This window comes from Rana temporaria, chromosome 9, assembly GCF_905171775.1.
Source record: "Rana temporaria chromosome 9, aRanTem1.1, whole genome shotgun sequence".
Classification (NCBI taxonomy): domain Eukaryota; kingdom Metazoa; phylum Chordata; class Amphibia; order Anura; family Ranidae; genus Rana; species Rana temporaria.
Window position 1 is genome coordinate 181,013,940 of NC_053497.1, and position 20,538 is coordinate 181,034,477.

A 20,538-nucleotide genomic window follows, 5' to 3' on the forward strand; every position below is an offset into this window, starting at 1 on the left:
TATATTAATTACGGTTAAAAAAATATGAGAACATACTTTTTTTGTTTATTTAATCTAATATGCTACAATTTATTTGTTGTCAATTTTTTTGTTATCACAATTAATACAATTATAAATATTGTAACATATTTTTGTGGGGGGGGAAATTGCAATAAATTAATATATATATATATATATATATATATATATATATATATATATATATATATATATATATATATATATATATATATATATATATATATATATATATATATATATATATATATATATATATATATATATATATATATATATATATATATATATATATATATATATATATATATAATATATATATATTTTTTTTAATCATAATTAATATAGTTATAAAGTATAAAATATTTATAAATATATTAATTATGGTTAAAAAAAAATATGATAATGTACTATTTTTATTCTAATTTGCTACAATTTGTTATCAATTTGTTTTTGTTATCATAATAATTTTTTTGGGAAATTACAATAAATTATTATAATACATTGTATAAAAAACATACAAACACACGCACGCACACATACAGTATCTCACCAGTTGTCTGTTGTAATAAGACCGAAAACTGCGGCTCTCCATTACCTGCCCTTCACTTGGGCCCACCCCTCCCCCCACCAACGCTCACTTTCAAGAAACAGCAGGACAAGTCGTCTATTTCAGGCAGAAAGAGAAGAAGCCTTTCTCATCCTTTTTTTGATTCTTTACTTGGGGAATTATTCCTTCATCTTTCTCTTCAAAGCTACCTGAGAAGTCATTTACAATAGCCCGAGGCCCCGACTCTGAAAAACACGCTCGCCAACCAGCTGCACCACGGCACAACTCAACCAAGAGGGGAAAAAAAATAAAAAATAATAATAATTTAATTAGTCTTACTTACTTGGCTGCTCTTCCTGACTTATGAAGGTTGAGAAGGACGGCGCGCGGGTTCCAGTAAACTCTTTTTCGCCGCAGGGGGAAAGCGGGCTGAAAGGGCTCCTTTTTCGTGGCGTCGGCGAGAATGAATCATTCGAATTTTCGTAGGGGACGGAATTATAATTCATGGGTGTTAATTGGCCTGTGACAGATCTTGGACCTCTTTGTGTTGGGGTCTCGTTCCATTAGACGTTCTTAGAAGCCCCTTTGTCTCTCTCATGGGCGCGCTCATCCAGAGATTTCCTTTTGGTTTGGCAACTTTCGAGCCCCGGAGACGTTTGGCACCAAATGTGGAAGATCTGAGAAGATGATAAAGGGATCTTTGCAACAACAAGTCCAACGTAGATACGGAAGAATCTATTCTTTGAGCTGGAATTTTTTTGTTTTTTTTACACGTTTTTGTGTTCAGTCGTTGAACATTTTTTTTAATGGCAATTTATTTATATTTTTTTGATTCTACGCTAATTCAATTTTCACACCCGATATGAATCCTTGCTTTCTTGTATTTAGCAGTTCAGCTCGTTAGCTGGAGATAGCAGTAGGAAAGTAAAAATGTTGAAGAAACTTTTGGTTGGTTTGGCGTGGTTTAGTTGGCGGTTTGGTTGGCGTGTTGGCTATAGTTATATGGGAGCAGCGGCCACTGGTGCTCAAAATTTTTTGTGGGGGTGCAAATACACTGAAAAAAAACCCATCAATTGCAGCCACTGTGCCCATCAAATGCCACCAGTTTGCCCCATCAAATGCCACCAGTTTGCCCCATAAAATGCTGCCAGTTTTCCCCATCAAGCGCAGCCCATGTGCCTATCAAACACAGCCACTGTGCCCATCAAATGTAGCCAGTTTGCCCCATCAAATGTAGCCAGTTTGCCCCATCAAATATAGCCAGTTTGCCCCATCAAATGTAGCCAGTTTGCCCCATCAAATGTAGCCAGTTTGCCCCATCAAATGTAGCCAGTTTGCCCCATCAAATGTAGCCAGTTTGCCCCATCAAATGTAGCCAGTTTGCCCCATCAAATGTAGCCAGTTTGCCCCATCAAATGTAGCCAGTTTGCCCCATCAAATGTAGCCAGTTTGCCCCATCAAATGTAGCCAGTTTGCCCCATCAAATGTAGCCAGTTTGTCCCATCAAGCACAGCCATTGTGCCTATCAAACACAGCCACTGTGCCCATCAATTGCCGCCAGTTTGCCCCATCAAATGTAGCCAGTTTGTCCCATCAAATGCCATCAGTTGGCCCCGTCAAATGCCGTCAGTTGGCCCCATTAAATGCCGCCAGTTTGCCCCATCAAATGCCGCCAGTTTGCCCCATCAAATGCCGCCAGTTTGCCCCATCAAATGCCGCCAGTTTGCCCCATCAAATGCCGCCAGTTTGCCCCATCAAATGCCGCCAGTTTGCCCCATCAAATGCCGCCAGTTTGCCCCATCAACTGCCGCCAGTTTGCCCCATCAAATGCCGCCAGTTTGCCCCATCAACTGCCGCCAGTTTGCCCCATCAACTGCCGCCAGTTTGCCCCATCAACTGCCGCCAGTTTGCCCCATCAACTGCCGCCAGTTTGCCCCATCAACTGCCGCCAGTTTGCCCCATCAACTGCCGCCAGTTTGCCCCATCAACTGCCGCCAGTTTGCCCCATCAAATGCCGCCAGTTTGCCCCATCAAATGCTGCCAGTTTTCCCCATCAAGCGCAGCCATTGTGCCCATCAAACGCAGCCACTGTGCCCCATCAAATGCCGCCAGTTTGCCCCATCAAATGCCGCCAGTTTGCCCCATCAAATGCCGCCAGTTTGCCCCATCAAATGCCGCCAATTTTCCCCATCAAATTATGCCAGTTTTCCCCATCAAGCGCAGCCATTGTGCCCATCAAACACAGCCACTGTGCCCATCAATTGCCGCCAGTTTGCCCCATCAAATTATGCCAGTTTGCCCCATCAAATGCAGTATTTACCATAGGTGTAAGTAGGTGGCTTGTGCACAGGGTGCGCCGGTTGTGCCTGGGCACACCCTAGTCACCCAGTGCGGTGCCCTTTCCCCCTGCTTCCTGGGCGGTGGTGCTGGCCCCTTCTCTCGCTGTTGTGCTTTACTATTTGCACGTAACCATAGGTGTGAGCACAGGGTGCGAGCACAACCATCCAGGATGCAGGGGGAATGGGCACCGTATGGGAAGCAGGGGGAATGGGCACTGCATGGGGTGATTAGGGTGTGCCCAGGCACATCCGGCGCACCCTGTGCACAAGCCACCTGCTTGCACCTATGGTAATGTACAAATAGTAAAGCACCACAGCGAGAGAAGGCTTGCATGAATATTGGTAATAAAAAGTACCTTCAGATCCGTTATGGAGTCAGTAGCATGCAGGGGAGGGCTGGGCCGGGGGGCAGGGTGGCAATTGCCTCCCAGGCCACCCCGACTTATCGCCTGTAGCCGCTGCCCGATACCATTTTATTTTTTATTCTGGTCTAGGAAGTTGGGCCGGGGGCATGGCCACGGCGGCCGACCACTAGCTGTTGCATTCTGGGAGTTGTAGTCTACGCTCAAGCTCCCGGTGGGTCGAAAACAGAGCAGCGCAGAGGAAACTACAACTCCCGGAGACCGGATTCTTGGAAGCAGGGTGTGCCACTGCCAGGGAGTCGGGACGCAGGGCTGGGTGCTGGCTGCAACTTGACCCCAGGACCAGGAGGCCGTGGCAGGCAAGGACCTGCTGAGATCATTGTGGTGAGAGACTCTGACACCCATAGCTGACCCCCCCCCCCCCATACACTCGAAGTAAGCTGCCCCAGTGATCAGGCTGCATTGTTGGCTGCACTGGTAAGGCTGCATTGAAAAACCAGATGGGCTATAGATGGTGAGCTGATTCGGCGGTTCAATGGGCCAATTGACTGAACTTGCCCCCCCAGGCCTAAGGCTGCCAGCACTCCCCTGGTAGCATGGCTCATATCAGTATCTATTGAGCAGATGCAGGTAAGACTCAGCAATAATGTTTGCTAAAATCCTTTTAAAAGTATATTACTGACCTGGAAAAAGGGGAGTGCTTTTTTCTGTCTGCAAAACTGACATTTCTCATTAACAGTTGGCACGGCAGGGAGCAGTATGTACTTTCCAACGCCCAGCCGACTTCCATACAAGAGAACTCTCATCTGGCATTACGTTTGCTTCAGTAGAGTAATAACAGGCTGCAAAATAAAAAAGACATACATATTACATTCCTCGGATTTTGTTCGGATGTGGGAACATTTTACGAGAGTACAACTGTCCTTTCTCTACGCCATTTTATCGTCTTTCTTTCTTTTTTTTCTGGTGGGCCAACAAAGTGTTCTTATTAGATTTGTAGGAAGACAGAAGACAATTATAGAGTGTTAGCTCTCACAGGCAACCAGCTGTGGCTGGAACAAAGCTTTGGCAGAGTCCTCATCCAATAGAATGATGGCGGGGATGATATAGTGTCACACCTACAACCTGTGAGCCGGGAGCGAGAATTCGCACCGCGGCGAAGCTTTTTTTTTTTTTTTTTTTTTTTTTTTTTTTGAAGGATCCTTCCATTATCATTAGCAGGTGGAGGGAGAAGGTGCAGCCGAAGTCTGTTTTTAAAGTAGAGTAACATCTGACAGATCTTGTCAGTTATCCCCGCTAATGATTCCGAAGGAAGACAAATTGCCTATGGAAGGGAAGGTGGTGGAGATTTCAAAAACAAGTGGCCGTGCAAATCATCAGAGCTTCACCTCCTAATGATAACACAGATGTTCCCTTTTTCGAAAAAAGCCGACATGCCATCGTTTTTTTTTTTTCGAGAGCAATTTGGTCTCGTCTACTTTTCTTTTCTAAGAAGACTTTAGGCCAAACTCTTGATGATTCAGAAGTGGCGACACTACAGAAACACTGAGCAGATAAATATACGATGAATCCCGAAAAAAAAAAAAACATTCTATAGGGTACAGCAATAAACAAAATGGCCCAGATTCACAAAGCACTTACGCCGACGTATAACCCGTTACGCCGACGTAAGTGCAAATGTGCGCCGGCGTATGTGTGCGCCAGACCCACAAACCAATATGCGCCTAAAAACAGGCTACACCCCGCCGACGTAGCTTGCACACGCCGGCGTAGGGTCGGCGCATGGTGCCGCTCCCATTGATTAGCCATTCAAACATGCAAATGAGGGAAATACAGCGATTCACGAACGTGTGTGTGCCCGGCGCATGCTACGCAAGATGCGCGTAAGTTGTACGTCCGGCGTAAAGCTATTCCCCATAAAGGAGGTGCAACCCAGCAACAGACATGCACAGGTCTGCACCAGGGAACACAAGCCGGCGTATTGTGCGTTGGACGTGTGTCTGGCTGGGCGTACGTTATGTTCACGGCGTAAGCAGTGATCTGGCGTAGCTTAGGCAGTTGTGCCGGCGTGGTTGTGAGCAGGCGCAGGGGGGTGCTGCGTATGTGTTCACGTCACGGTGCATGCGCAGTTCGTGATACGTACCTGTCTGGCGCTCGGCCCATCATTTGCATGGGGTCACGCCTCATTTGCATGGGTTCACGCCCACTTCCACCTACGCCGGCGTGCGCCTTCGAAACCCACGGCACGCTGACGCAACGTTGGGAGCACTGGCTTGCTGAATGCAATGCTTGCCTCTCCGCTCTGCGTTGGCGTAGCGTACGGTGTTTGCTCTTCGGCGGCGTAATGTGCGCCTTGCTCTCTGTGAATCTGGGCCTATGTGTTATTTTTTTTTTGTTTCCCTGAAAATCGGGAAAAGTTAAGAGTTTGGAGTCAGGAGAAGGTTAAACTAAAAAGGGTTCATTTATACCTGCTTCGACTTTAACAAACATTAAAAAGTCTACCGCTTTAACATGTTTTTTTGATAAACATAGATGTAGTCAGACAACAAAGTTAATAAAAAAACAAAAAAAAACATGTGAAGAGGGGCCTCTGATGCAGTGGCGTAGTCTGGGGGGTGTGAGGGGGGCCGTGGCCCCCGGGCGTAACATTTGAGGGGGTGACATTCCTCACCAGTGTCACCCCCAGCTCCGTCCTCTTAATTTTGATCCTCTGTGTCCCCGCGATTTGCCCGCCATGTTTAATTTAAGAGTGGCCCCTGGCGCTCTGTGATTGGGCGAATGGGGTCACGTGCAGCGGCGGGGCTGGCCTCCACTTAGCAGTGAGCCGCGGCTGTCTTCTCCTCCTCCGGACCGGATCCCAGATCCTTGTCCCATCGCGGCAGTCAGTGTGACAGATCGCAGAGGCAGAGCGCAGATGGAAGAAAAGCAGGTGAGAGACTCCCTCTGAGGTGATTGAGAACCTCTGATGTGATGGTGGATCCTCTAATGGGAAGTGGGGACTCTAATGGGGGCTTTGATGTGAAGAGGGACCTCTAATGTAATGGGGACCTCTGAGGTGATGGGGCCTCTTGACATGTTGGGGAACCTCTGATGTGATGAGGGACCTCTGAGGTGATTAAGAACCTCTGATGTGACGGGGGATCTTCTAATGGGAAGTGGGCACTCTAATGGGGGCTTTGATGTGAAGAGGGACCTCTAATGTGATGGCGACCTCTGATGTGTTGGGGCCTCTGACATGTTGGGGAACCTCTGATGTGACGGGGGATCCTCTAATGGTGGCTTTGATGTGAAGAGGGACCTCTAATGTGATGAGGGACCTCTGAGGTGATCGGGCCTCTGACATGTTGGGGAACCTCTGATGTGATGAGGGACCTCTGAGGTGATTAAGAACCTCTGATGTGATGGGGGCAGGGCCGGCCCTACCATGGGACTCGATGGTACCATTGTACCAGGCAGCACTTTCAGGGGGCAGCAAATTGCCGCCCACCCGCCATCCCATTCCACCAGCTCCGCTCTCCACTCCACTGTGGGGCTAATTGCCACCCAACCGCTCCTCCCGTTCTGCTCTCCGCTCCACTGTGAGGCTAATTGCATGAATAAAGCCATAACAGGTCCTTTTTATACTCCTATATACATGTATAGAGCCATGATAGGTCCACTTTAGTTATGATATAAAATAATGGATGTGGGGGCACTTTGGTGGGTGTAATTTTTTTTGGGTGGGGGGGCAGCATTTCATTCTAGGTACCAGGCAGCACAATGTCTTGGGCCGGCACTGGATGGGGGATCCTCTAATGGGAAGTGGGCACTCTAATTGGGGCTTTGATGTGAAGGGGGACCTCTAATGTGATGAGGGACCGCTGAGATGATGGGTTCTCTGACATGTTGGGGGTGACATTGGGAACCTCTGATGGGAAGTGGGGACTTTAATAGGAAGAGGAGATTCTGATGTGATAGAGGAGGTAACTAATGTTAAGGGGCCTATACTCCTATTAGAGTCACCACTTCCCATCAGAGATTCCCAATCACCTCAGAGGTCCCCCAATATGTCAGAGGGCCCATCGCCTCAGAGAAGACCCCGTAACATCAGAGGTCCCTCTTCAAATCAAAGCCCCCATTAGAGTGCCCACTTCCCATTAGAGGATCCCCCATCGGATCAGAGGTTCCCAATCACCTCAGAGGTCCCCCAACATGTCAGAAAAGACCCCGTAACATCAGAGGTCCCTCTTCAAATCAAAAGCCCCTCTTGAAATTTAAGCATGTAAAGGGGTAGCTGTGATTTGAAGGGGGGCTTTGATGGGAAGTGGGGACTCACATATATAATGTGTAGGGGAGACTCTGGGTTGAAAAAATCTGGCCTAGGTGGTCCTGTGACACCCTACAACCGGCGGTCCTGAAATACGTCTTTGTGTCTTTTTTCGATCATCTCACCTCATAACTCCTGCCAGCAATGAGCGCATCAATGTGATCGGAGTCGGCGCGGCTCTGTATTGGTATTCCGCAACCTAAGGAATTCATTAGCCGTCTTTGTATGTGTCAGCGTCCTCTCAGTAAGATAAATCCACGTGGAGCGAAGAGAGAAAGGTTACAAGTATCAAGTCTTTAGAAATAACTGATCAAATGTCAGAAGTCGGCCCAGAACAGAGGAGCTGACATTTAATACCCGTTTTCGTCTTGTCGAGTTTGTCGACGGTCTTTGCGGGGAATGTGATGAACATGGAAATGGCGCAGGAAGCTGCACTGGGACGCACGCTGATTGCGGATTAAAGCACACTGGGAGAAATGACTGATGAGTAAATGACTCGGGTATACGGCGATGCCCAACATTGCCGGTGTATGTAAAGGAACATGTCATGGAGAGGTTGACTTTCATTTACAATCAAAGCTTTCCTTAAAGCGTAGTTCCACATAAAAAAAAAAAAACATTAGTGTGCAGCAAATATTATAATAAAAGACATTTGGAGAATTATAATTGTTTTCTTAACTTACCTTTTCATGCCTGTTCTATGTGGTCCCTTCAAATGTTCCCCTTCCTCACCGCGGCGTCTTACGTCGCTTCCCTCGGCGCCTCCGCTCACCACTGCTCCTGGGAGACGTGTGTCACCATTTCCCAGGAGTCAGTGGGCAGCGGCGCGGGCTTCGTTGCCATCACAACGGGGGCGGGCACTTCTGCCGTCGCCCGTTGTAATGGCAACCTGAGACGTTGACGGCGCAACGGTACTGTGAGAATGCGCGAGAACGGGCGGTGCATGCCGGTCACTCGGCTGGACCGTATCCCGGAACTACATGCTTGTGGGCTTCACATGCCCACAAGCAATATGACAACGGCCAGGAAGCTATTTTATACGTTTATTTTTTATATGAAACCGGAAATTGGTGGACGAATTTCCTAAAAGACGTGAGTGGTAAATGTCTATCTAAAAACCATAAAAAATGTTTCAAAAAATCTATATACATTACGTGTCGTTGGCACTCCGCTTTAAAAAGACTAACCATGACCAACAATGAGCCGGCAGTGTGGGGGGTTAAACAGTGAGCTAGAACTGTATATGCAATCAGTACTGTAGAGATCTTCCAGCATGATGGTGAGTATCTGTGGAGGATCATTATATAGAGAAAATGGCCTTTCTTTATGCATACAATGAAAAACAATTGTGAAAAGTCTACAAATGTTTATACAATCATGAATGAGGCAAAAGGAGCTGGGAAACCTCAAAATTGAGGGTCTTGAGAATTCTCACAAAGAGTGTAAAGAGGCCAGACGAGTCTCTAACAGAGAAATATGTATCGGGGAATCTCGGAGGACACTGAGTGCTCTCAGTTGCTGATCACTTGGATGGTAACTTCCTTTACTGCATGAGAAGCTCGCTTTGTTACTATTCAGCCCGGGAATATCTGGGGGCGGCTTTACACTTGGATCACAATCACCTCATCCTTTCCAAACTCAACTCCATTCCAAAACCCATGTTCAGATCTGAATAGAATACGAGAACATCTGCTGCTTACAGCTTTATTACTTCCTCGTCAAATCCATCATACGTGTTATCAGGGGGTTTGTTTGCAGTTATTGTGAAGAAATACCGTTGGGATTGCCGATGGAATCCATCTCTCCTCTCCTCTTCCCGTTCTCCCTCCCCCTCTCTTCCTTCCTTCCTTCCTTCCTTCCTTCCTTCCTTCCTTCCTTCCTTCCTTTCTTCTTCTGCTCCTCCCTACTTTCCTTCCTTCCTTCTTTCATTCCTCCCTTCCTTCATCTGCCCCTCCCTACCTTCCTTCATGTTCTTCATTCATGTTCTTCATTCATGTTCTTCCTTCCTTCCTTTCTTCCTCTGCTCCTCCCTACCTTCCTCCCTTCCTCCCTTCCTCCCTTCCTTCCTCTGCTTCTCCCTACCTTGCTTAATTTTCTTTCCTTCCTTCCTTCCTTCCTTCCTTCCTTCCTTCCTTCCTTCCTTCCTTCCTCTGCTCTTCCCTACCTTCCTTCATTTTCCTTCCTTCCTATCTTCCTTCCTTCCCTTCTTCCTTCCTTCCCTTCTTCCTTCCTTCCCTTCTTCCTTCCTTCCCTTCTTCCTTCCTTCCCTTCCTTCCTTCCTTCCTTCCTTCCTTCCTTCCTTCCTTCCTTCCTTTCTTTTCCCATCCTTCCTCCCTCCTTTCCTTCCTTTCCCATCCTCCCTGTCTGCTTTTTCCCCTCCCTTCCTTATTTTTCCATCATTCCTCCCTTCCTTGCTTTCCCTTCCTCCTTCCCTTTTCCTTCATTCCTACCATCCCTTACTCCCTCCCTCCCTTCCTTCCTCCCATTTCCTTCATTCCTACCATCCCTTACTCCCTCCCTTCCTTCCTCCCATTTCCTTTATTTCCTTCCATTCTCATCCTTCCTCTCTCCTTTCCTTCCACCTTCCCTGCTTTTTCTCCCCCTTCCTTCCTTTCCCTTCCTCCTTCCCTCTTTTGATTTTTTACATTCCTCCTTCCTTGCTTATTCTCCTCCTTCATTATTTCCTTTCTTCCTTCCTCTGCCCCTCCCTACCTTCCTTCATTTTATTTCCTTCCTTCCTTTCTTCCTCTGCTCCTTCCTTCCTTCCTCTGCCCCTCCATTCCTTTCTTCCTTTCCCATCCTTCCTCCCTCTTTTCCTTCCTTTCCCATTCTCCCTACCTAATTTCCTTCCTCCCTCCTTTCCTTCCTTTCCCATCCTCCCTACCTCCTTTACTTCCTTTACCTTCCTCCCTGTCTGCTTCTTCCCCTCCCCTCCCTTCCTTCTTTCTCCATCATTCCTCCCTTCCTTGCTTTCCCTTCCTCCTTCCCTTTTCCTTCATTCCTACCCTCCCTTCCTTCCTCCCATTTTCTTTCCTTCCTTCCATTCTCATCCTTCCTCTCTCTCCTTTCCTTCCTTTCCCTTCCTCCCTCCCACTTTTCCTTTTTTACATTCCTCCTTCCTTGCTTATTCTCCCCATTCCTTCCTCTGCCCCTCCCTACCTTCCTCCATTTTAATTTCTTTCTTTCTTTCTTTCTTTCTTTCTTTCTTTCTTTCTTTCTTTCTTTCTTTCTTTCTTTCTTTCTTTCTTTCTTTCTTTCTTTCTTTCTTTCTTTCTTTCTTTCTTTCTTTCTTTCTTTCTTTCTTTCTTTCTTTCTTTCTTTCTTTCTTTCCTTTCCCATCCTCCCTCTGTCCCGACGAGCTCTCGCCCAGAAGCACGCGCATACGTGAGTAGCGCCAGCATATGAAAACGGTGTTCAAACCACACATGTGAGGTATTGCCGCGATCGTCAGAGCGAGAGCAATAATTCTAGCTCCTGACCTCCTCAGTAACTCAAAACATGCAACCTGTAGAATTTTTTAAACGTCGCCTATGGAGATTTTTAAGGGTAAAAGTTTGACGCCATGCCAATTTTGAAGCGTGACATGTTGGGTATCAATTTACTCGGCGTAACATTATTTTTCACAATATAAAAAAAAAATTGGGCTAACTTTACTGATGTCTTCTTTTTTTATTGAAAACATTTGTTTTTCCCCCAAAAAAGTGTGCTTGTAAGACCGCTGCGCAAATACGGTGTGACAGAAAGTATTGCAATGACCGCCATTTTATTCTCTAGGGTGTTTTTATAATGTTTGGGGGTTCCAAGTAATTTTCTTGTTTTTAACTTGTAAACACAGGCCCGGATTCAGAGAGCAATTGCGCCTGCGTAACCATAGTTACGCAGCGCAATTGCTTGCGCCGGCGTAACGAATGCTCCTGATTCAGGAACCTCGTTACGCCGACTGCAGCCTAAGATCTGCGTGGCATAAGGCACTTATGCCTGCATATCTTTGGCTGCATTCTTGCGATGGCCGCTAGGTGGCGTTCCCGTTGTGCTCAGCGTATAGTATGCAAATTGCATACTAACGCCGATTCACAACGTTGCGCGAGCCCTGCGTACGCAGTTTATGTCGTTTGCGTACGGCGGTTTTTGCGTAAGGCTGCCCCTGCTACGTATACCCGTCGTTCCCGCGTCACGAAATTTGAACTTTACGTAGTTTGCGTAAGTGAATCGTGAATGGCGCTGGACGCCATTCACGTTCACTTTGAAGCAAATGACGTCCTTGCGACGTCATTTGCCGCAATACACGTCGGGAAAGTTTCCAGACGGAGCATGCGCTCTACGATCGGCACGGGAACGCGTCTAATTTAAATGATTCCCGCCCCCTACGGGATCATTTAAATTGCGCGCGCTTACGCCGGGCATTTTGCCGGAGCGCCCACGCAATTTACGGAGCTACTGCTCCGTGAATCGCGGGTAGCGCAGAAAATTTGCGGGGCGCAGGGCAAAAGCGTTGCCCTGCGCCTCCGTAAAAACTGCGCAAAGGTACCTGAATCTACCCCACAGAGTCTGAAAAAAATGCTCTGTCCTTAAGTGATTAACCACTTAAAGGGTCACTAAAGGGAAATTTTTATATTTTTTTTTAAATAACAAACATGTTCTACTTACCTCCACTGTGCAGTTCGTTTCACACGGAGTGCCCCCGATCCTCCTCTTCTGGGGTCCCTCGGCGGCTGTCTCTGGTCCTCCCCGCAATTAGTACCCATAGTCATGCGAGAGAGCTCGCATGGTGGTCACTAATTGCAGGCGCACTCCCGAGATAGCCATAGCCGCTCACTGTATCACTCGGCCCCGCCCCTCGGCGCGCTGCGTCACTGGATGTGATTGACAGCAGCGCCAGCCAATGGCTGCGCTGCTCTCAATCCATCCGCTCTAGCCAATCAGCGGCCAGACTGAGCGGCGAAGAGGATATCGGGACCGAGCGCTGGACTTTCGAGGGGTCAGGTAAGTATAACGGGGGCTCGGGGGGGGCTGGCAGCAGCAGATGTTTTTTCACCTTAATGCATAGATTGCATTAAGGTGAAAAAACATCTTCCTTTACAACTCCTTTAAGGACCCCTTCACGCCGATATACGTCGGCAGAATGGCACGGCTGGGCACAAGCACGTACCTGTACGTGTCTCTTTAAGAGACCCGGTCCGAAGCTGCGTGACCGCGCCCGGGGGACCCGATCGCCGCCGGTGTCCCGCGATCGGTGGAGAACTGAGTGTAAACACACCTTCCCCGTTCTTCGTTGTGGCACTGTCAGTGATCGTCTGTTCCCTGATATAGGGAAAGATGATCAATGATGTCACACGTCCAGCCCCGCCCCCCTACAGTTAGAAACACATATGAGGTCACACTTAACCCCTTCAGCACCCCCTAGTGGTTAACTCCCAAACTGCAATTGTAATTTTCACAGTAATCAGTGCATTTTTAGAGCACTTTTCGCTGTGAAAATGACCATGGTCCCAAAAATGTGTCAAAAGTGTCCGAAGTGTCCGCTATAATGTCACAGTCACGAAAAAAAATCGCTGATCGCCGCCATTAGTAGTAAAAAAATATATATTAATAAAAATGCCATAAAACTATCCCCTATTTTGTAGACGTCTTTAAATTTTGCGCAAACCAATCGATGAACGCTTATTGCGATTTTTTTTTTTTTACCAAAAATAGGTAGAAGAATACGTATCGGCCTAAACTGAGGAAAAAAAAGTTTTTTTTATATCTTTTTTTTGGGGATATTTATTATAGCAAAAAGTAAAAAATATTGAATTTTTTTTCAAAATTGTCGCTCTATTTTTGTTTATAGCGCAAAAAATAAAAACCGCAAAGGTGATCAAATACCACCAAAAGAAAGCTCTATTCGTGGGGAAAAAAGGACGCCAATTTTGTTTGGGAGCCACGTCACACCACCGCGCAATTGTCAGTTAAAGCGACGCAGTGCCGAATTCGCAAAAAGGGGCAAGGTCCTTTACCTGCATAATGGTCCGGGTCTTAAGTGGTTAATAAAAAATAGAATAAAAATATATAAAAAAATATATCTTTTTTTTATAAAAAAAAAAGGGGGGGTTGCCATCTGGGGCCCTGGGGACCTCCGGGCCCCTTACAGGTGTACTGCCTGTACCCCCCTTATGGCGGCCCCGGGGATGTCCAACAAGCTCCTATAGGTGTGGATGGTCAGGTCCCTTCAACCTGTATCTGTATACCTGTTACAGGCAAACAATAAGCTCAAAAGGTCTACCGTATTTTCCAGCGTATAAGACGACTTTCTAACCCCTTAAAATCTTCTTAAAAGTCGGGGGTCGTCTTATACGCCGGTAACCTAACCTTACCTTATCCCAGAATCGCGGCCGTACGATTTTTCAAAAGCCGCGCCTCCTACGTCTTCTGTAGGAAACAATCAGCTTCCCAGGAGGCACTGTGTTCAGTGTCCGCCTATCACGGAGGGCCTCTCGTCCTGTGTTTGGTGTCCGCCTATCACGGAGGCCCTCTCTTCCTGTGTTCAGTGTCCGCCTATCACGGAGGGCCTCTCGTCCTGTGTTTGGTGTCCGCCTATCACGGAGGCCCTCTCGTCCTGTGTTTGGTGTCCGCCTATCACGGAGGCCCTCTCGTCCTGTGTTTGGTGTCCGCCTATCACGGAGGCCCTCTCGTCCTGTGTTTGGTGTCCACCTATCACGGAGGCCCTCTCGTCCTGTGTTTGGTGTCCGCCTATCACGGAGGCCCTCTCGTCCTGTGTTTGGTGTCCGCCTATCACGGAGGGCCTCCGTGATAGGCGAACACTGAACACAGTGTCTCCTTGGAAGCTGAACGTTCCAACTATCAGAGAACAGAAGACGTAGGAGGCGCGGCTTTTGAAAAAACGTACGGCCGCGATTCGCATGGTATAAGGTAAGGGCACAGTCTGGTCATGTAATGGGGCACTGTCTGGTCATGTAATGGGGCACGGTCTGGTCATGTAATGGGGCACGGTCTGGTCATGTAATGGGACACGGTCTGGTCATGTAATGGGGCAGGTCTGGCATGTAATGGGGCAGGTCTGGCATGTAATGGGGCACGGTCTGGTCATGTAATGGGGCACGGTCTGGTCATGTAATGGGGCACGGTCTGGTCATGTAATGGGGCACGGTCTGGTCATGTAATGGGGCACGGTCTGGTCATGTAATGGGGCACGGTCTGGCATGTAATGGGGCACAGTCTGGCATGTAGTGGCATAGTCTGGCATGTAATGGTGGCACCGTGAGGCGAGGCATGACTAGTAGGAAGGGGGTAGTCTTATAGGGTGAGTATATCCCAAAACCAACATTTTGGCTGGAAAACTAGGGGGTCGTCTTATAGGCCCAGTCGTCTTATAGGCCCAGTCGTCTTATACGCCCAGTCGTCTTATACGCCGGCAAATACGGTACTTTATAGACAGGTAAGGTAAAATTTAAGGCAGATAACATAATAAAGTTTAACTTGTGATTTAATTCAGCTCAAAATCTTTTAGTCCGTCACCTCGCCCGTTTTGGCGAGCAGAAACAAAGCTATTAATATAAACAAAGATTATTGGTGAATAATTTCATTCAGCCAAGTGCCTTAATATAAAACCTGTTTTTTTTTTTTTTCCTCTTCCCTCAGCGATTAGTAATATCCTGTTTTAACAAGCGTCCCTCGTTGCAATTATCCGAACATGAAACGCGCATTTTCCATTTTGTAGCCCGCGCCGGTCTTGTTGCTTAGTCAGTAATTCCTGAGTGAATTGCTGAGGCTGTGGGAAAGGGGTTTTAGGCAATTAATATGTTGGTATTGTGACCCTCTAGCTACCAGGGTTCCCCGAAGTCAAGTGCTCTTCCAGATAAGGATTGGAGGCACTTAGAGAAACGTCTTAATGGAGCTCAGACTTAATGGTGAAAGACGTTTCAATTAATGGAGCGAGATGTCTTGAATAATGGCCCATCTGAAAAAAAAAAAATAAGTCTCTCCGGGAACGGCTTCAATGTCTCCGAGTTGTGGTTGCCTCGTATCTACCCAACGCAAACACGCAACTTGCAAATTATTTTCACGATGACATTGTAACGCGGGCGAGGGGGGGGGCTGCCTCTCCAGGCAGAGGGATCTCAGGGGTGCTGGAGAGAAGAAATCTGTTCTAATGGAAGAACGGGATAATGTTATAGAGGACATGACTGACAGTGCAGCTTAAACAGAGCATCATGGGAGATGAATTTTGTTTTGGCGCCTGATCCAGAATTGCTTAGCCAAGATGCAACGCTGTATCCTGGCCTAGGCCAACAAGACCCAGGCCTAGGGCATCACTTTGCAGGGGGGCAGCACGGAAAGAGTCCCCGCTGGCTTGCACTACACGGTTAGTGTAGCGCCATTCTTAGGCCTCATACACACGACGGAACATGTCCGCTGAAACTGGTCCGGCGGACCAGTTTCCGCGGACATGTTCGGTCGTCTGTATGCTAAGAAACATGTCCGCTGGAAGCCTGTCCGTCGGACATGTTTGATCGTCTGTTCGATTCACCGGACATGTCCGCTCGGCCGAAAGCCCTCGCATGCGTCAAAGTGATTCGACGCATTCGTGGAAGCATTGACCTTCTAGGGTCGCGCACGATGACGCGGCGACGGCGCAGCCACGTCACCGCGTTCGCTGTCCGCTGGAAATTTGGTCTGATGGTGTGTACAGCCATCAGACCAAAATCCGCCAGCGGACATGTCCGATGAAAACGGTCCGCGGACCGTTTTCATCGGACCTGTCCCGTCGTGTGTACGAGGCCTGATGGGGCGAACTGGGCTGAGAGGCAAATTAATCTTGCGCCCCCTGCTTCCAGTATGCGTGCGGACGGCATTCCGCAACTGTGGGGGGGGCACTGCTTCTAATTTTGACTGTTCTATTTTTTACCATCCACGTCCCATTGCAGAGATGTCCCTTCATTTCCTGCCCCTTAGCTAAACAGGAAGTGGGGGGAAACCTATGCAAATTAAAGGAATTCATTGCCCCCCCAGGCCCTCAGAACTAGCTAGCCCTCAGTGCGGGTCTTAAACGGCAAGTGGTGTGGCCTTTAAAGAAAGGGGTGGGTCATATTTAAATTAGGGGGTGCATGAGTTAAGTCAGGCCTAGGGCAGCACAAAACCTAAATACACCACTGCCATGATGTACTGCAAAAGTGCCCTCGTTGGCATTATTTATTTAATTTTAGTACAGACAGGATTGTTATGTGCCAAAACTTACACTGATGTTATGGTAGGTGTGGTCAGGGCCGTCTTTTGGCATGGGCACGCTGGGGGGCCCCTCCTGCCCAGCGACCCCAGCCAAGCAGTGCCATCTTACTGAGCGGGCACCCCATGGCACGGCCCGTGGGGCCCCATCAGAGCCGGGCAAATAAGTGGAGCTGTCAGATTCAGTCTCTGATGTCGGGGATGGGCGAGTTGATGGCTGGTAAGAAAAAGGTACATTGGTGGTCAGATGGGAAGGCCTCCTTACATTGGTGGTAAGTGGTGAAGGACTTCTTAACCTTGGTGGCTGGTGGGAAAGTGTCCCTTAAATTGATGGTCAGAAGTGAAGGCCTCCTTACATTAGTGGTAAATGGTGAAGAGCTTCTTAACATTGAGGATTAGAAGAGAATGGTCCCTTACAATGATGGTAAGAGGGAAAGGCCTCCTTACATTGGCGACAAGTGGTGAAGGACTTCAAAACATTGATGGCTGGTAAGAAACAGGTCCCTTATATTGGTGGTCAAATGGGAAGGCCTCCTTACATTGGTGGTAAATGATGAAGGGCTTCTTAAAACTGAGGACTAGTAAGGAATGGTCCCTTGCATTGATGGTCAGAGGGGGAGGCCTCCTTACATTGGTGGTCAGAAGGGAAGGCCTCCTTACATTGGTGTCAGTGGTGAAGGGCTTCTTAACATTGATGATTCCTAGGAAAGGGTCCCTTTTATTGGTGGTCATTGTCCATTTTAACATATCTTTACGTTTTTAAGTTACAATAATCTGTTATAAAGTATATTTACATTGATTTTTTTCATAAAAAAAAAAATTGTTCTTGTCTGTGTGAACGCAGTGCACCTCTCCACGGACCTAAGGCAGTCTCTAGTTGCATGCCAGCAGTTTTCTGCCCCCTATAGACGGGATCAGAAAATTACACATGTGTAACGAAACGTCCCACACTCCGCTTGAGTGATTTCGTCATATACCACTTCCTCCCAGTCTGAATATAGATATCAGATATTCCAACCGCTAACAAGCACAAAACAAGACCATACTCGTTTGATTGCTGAACATGGACGGTTTATTAGAACAAGAATACAAGTCTTATATACAGTTAAAGAGGAGGAGGTCCCCCCTCCTGCTCATATTACTCTAAGGCCTTGTACACACGACCGGATTATCCGATGAAAACGGTCCGCCGGACCGTTTAGATTTGCATATGTCCGCTGCCGGATTTTGGTCTGATGGTTGTACACACCATCAGACCAAAATCCCTGCGGAAAACATACGCAGTGACGTGTCGCAACGATGACGCGGCGAATCACTTCGATGCATGCGAGGGATGGCGGTCGGTCGGACAAGTCCGGTGAGTCTGTACAGACCACCGGATTTGTCCGACGGACAGGTTTCCAGCGGACAGATTTCTTAGCATGCTAAGAAATTTTTATCCGCGGGAAACTGTCCGATCCGCCGGACAATTGTCCGCTCGGGCCCACACACGACCGGATCTGTCCGCTGGAACTGGTCCGTCGGACCAGTTCCGGCGGATAGATCCGGTCGTGTGTACGGGGCCTAACACTACACCTGTAACCAGAAACCTAATTAACATGAGCTAATTAACTAATCCCTTAAAGCAGCCGATGTGACTCCGTGCCCTCCTGGCCATTGTTATGATAAATTCGGATTTCACTACAGGTCAGACTTGTTGTCATCGAACTTCACACAGTACATTATACATTATCATAAGTATAAACACAGGACACTTTCTCACAATAGCAGGAGCTCCAGCAGGAGTCGGCCCGTCTCCTAAATTGTACAGAAACAATGAAAAAATTAGAAATCTAATTGGAGACCAATCCTGGGGGTTCCTACCACATCCCCGGAAGTATAAGCAAAGGAAATGCCCCAAATATTTTCATTGTCCGGCGTCTGCACACTGGCTCCTTCTTCCTGCCCTCACACGCCGCCTCCCATCTGTTGTGTCGGCGGCATGTGTCTGCATCTGACGTCATCGCAAAAATTGTGACGCCGAGCGCCGCATCAGGCCTGAGGAGGGGCCGCTCAAATCATTGTGTCTCTCAGGTGTGTGATCAGCTGGGCCATTGGATGGCTGTTATGTTTTTCCGAAACCTATGGGGTTATTGTTGCTACCATAGTCTGTACTCTGTATATAGTATGTATTGCAACAACCAAGCAGTTGCATTTTTCTGAATCATGTTCCATGATTGTTTTTAATGTTTATTTAATTTTCTACCATTAAAATGTATACTTTTTACATTTTCATACTCTTTATTGTCATCCTATACTGGTTTCCTGCCCACGCCATCCCTTGGGGCATTTCCCTTTTTCACTCCTACATTGTACAGAGGCCAATCTGATCAGCTCTCTCAACTAACATGTTGAGTTCAGAATCAAACAAACCAAGAATAGTCTTTACATCTATCCTGGGAGATATTGTGGATAAACAGTACTGTCCTATTTTAAGTACCGTATTTATCGGGGTATAATGCGCGCCGGCGTATAACGCGCACCCCAAGTTTAGAAAGGTAGTTTAAGGAAAAAAAACTTACATTTTTGCCCTGCGTCCATCGGCAGCCTTGTCCGGCGTCCGTCTGCGGCCTTTGGCGGGGTTCGTCCAGCCTTGTGGGTGTCCGTCTGCGGCCTTGCACGGGGTCCGTCCAGCCTTGTGGGTGTCCGTCTGTGAGACCATCCACACCTTGCCCGGGGGGTTGGAGCGGTGTTTGTTTTTGGATTTGGCGCCGAGAGGAGCCGTATTTCCTGTGTGTTCGGCTTCTCTCGGGTCCTCTCGGCTCCTCTCCCGTGGCTGCGGGCAGAGCTGAGCGTGGCCGAGCCTAGCCGAGTGCGCAGTACACGCGGCTCGGCTTCTCTCGGGTCCTCTTGGCTCCTCTCGCGTGGCTGCGGGCGGAGCCGAGCGTGGCCGAGCCTAGCCGAGTGCGCAGTACACTCGGCTCGGCTGTAGGCTGCGGCGCTCAGAGACAGCGGGGATTGGCGTAAAACGCGCACCCACGATTTTACCCAGATTTTAAGGGGGAAAAATGCGCGTTATACGCCGATAAATACGGTAATCCAAGATATATTTTCTCAGTCCTGGCACAGGGTGACTTGGACATAAGAGGTGCATGGGGAGCTGAAACAAGGGTTTCCCAACCTTTCCAACAAGGGATTCTGGGTTCCACGGGCCCTCCCAACATGTAGAAGAACAGGCTTGTAAATTTATGTGGCAAACAATTGTGTGTGACAGATCACTTCCTAGTGCAGACTGATGTTCGTTTTTTACAGCAGCCCTGGCATGTGACTGTGTTCCAGGACAGAGTAGAAAGTGCGCCTAAGAGGTGTGTGTGTATATATATATATATATATATATATATATACACACACAAATATGAATATGGACGCTATTGTTTCTCAGATCTGAAAACATTGGCGTATTAAAGCTGCTCACTTCGAATATTTCCCTGTGGTCCTACAATTGAGCCGGGATGTGTTCTTGGCAAGATCTGCTTCCTTGACTGCGCACTTTGCCTCGAGGAACGGTGCCAACGAATGTTAATCCAGGATTTTTATGAAGTTGCTGGGAGCCAGAACTGCGGGATGGAAATCGGCAAGTTTTTATTGTCATACATTGGAGTTCACGACGCTAAAGTGCATGTCCAGTCAAAAGGTTTTTTTTTTTTGGAGTGGAGAAGGGGTAGAACCTCCATCATGTTTTTACTGTTATCCCGAGATACA

The 20,538-nt window shown here is 47.7% G+C and overlaps 1 protein-coding gene across 2 annotated transcripts in view; it reads left to right on the forward strand.

Annotated features, from left to right (window-relative positions):
* The window catches only part of LOC120914367 (protocadherin-11 X-linked-like), a 1,131,869-nt gene that overhangs the window by 366,199 nt on the left and 745,132 nt on the right, over positions 1–20,538 (forward strand). The window lies entirely within an intron of this gene.